Source organism: Mus caroli, chromosome 9 (genome assembly GCF_900094665.2).
Source record: "Mus caroli chromosome 9, CAROLI_EIJ_v1.1, whole genome shotgun sequence".
NCBI classification, from domain to species: Eukaryota; Metazoa; Chordata; class Mammalia; order Rodentia; family Muridae; genus Mus; species Mus caroli.
In genome coordinates, this window is record NC_034578.1 from 87,164,321 (window position 1) to 87,165,641 (window position 1,321).

Here is a 1,321-nt window from a genome sequence, read left to right on the forward strand (position 1 = left end):
GCTTCTACACTAGCATTCTGGAATAACCTTGCCTAATCCAATAATCAGATGCTTTTTATTATAGTCCATAACTGTTACAAAACTCTGNCCACCAATACTTTTTAAAGTTGCCCATGTTAACCCTCTCTAGGAGCATATGTAGGAATCTCTAAAGACATTCAGTCAAGCATTCTTCCTAAAGTTATTTCTTGAACATTGACTATGCACCAGGAAAATGAGTTTCAGTGATGAGAATAACAAGGAAAGCTTCCTAAACGAGGAAAACTTTCATTTGAAAATTAATAATGGCCTTTATAAAATTGTAGAAAAAATAAAGGGGCAGAAAGCCCAAGTACAAAGTTCTTTTATACAAAGTCACAGAGATGAGAATATCAAGTGTAGATGGGTAATATTGGGACNGCCTGCACAAATGTAACATGAGAAGATAGGGAACCCGAGACTATTTTTAAAATATTGTGTTAAAGTGTAGGCAGCAGCAGCCAGGGAGTCTTTGCNTGTTATGTTACTGAAAAATCTTCAGCTTCAAAGAGTTATTACCAACAGAAAAACTTATTTTGACAAAGAGATTTGCCTCTAAAACAAATACTTTTTTTTGGAGTGTAGCAGGATTTTTGTTTGTTTTTATGTCTACCAGTAAAGAGAATATGGCTCCAGTTATTTCACTCTAGGAAGAAAAAAAGTTGTCTGGGTCCTTTGTGAAAACCATTGGATCTAACCAAGTATTTATTCAATACTTTNATCTTCTTGGAAATCTCTTCCCAACTTATTCTTTCCCTATCCTCAACTGGATGTCTCAGTTTTTACTTTCTTAAACATGTTTTCCTTCAACATTATTTTCAAAACTATTTTTGTTTCTCTGGAAATGGTTTTCTGGTTCTGAATAAGAATACAGCTCTCCATTCAGCATCTACTCTTTCCATGAATCATGAAAAAAAATAGTGGGGCTGGCGCGGTGGCTCAGTGGTTAGCAGCATAGACTGTTCTTCCAGAGGTCCTGAGTTTAATTCCCAGCAACCTCATGGTGTCTCACAACCATCTGTAATGGGATCTGACACTCTCTTCTTGTGTGTCTGAAAAGAACTATACTGTACTCATTAAAAAAAATATCTAAAGAAAAATACAAAGAAAAAATAGTGTAAGAAAACTTTTCAAATANTGAATTAAACAGAATCTATTCAAGTTCTCAAGTTCTGGGAAGATAATGTAACTGATGAAGTGCTATCAGTAGAATCACAAAGACCTGAGTTAGACCCCTAAAAATAACATAAAAAGTCTGAGAATAATGATGTGACATAGTAATTCCAGTGTTGGAGAGATAATA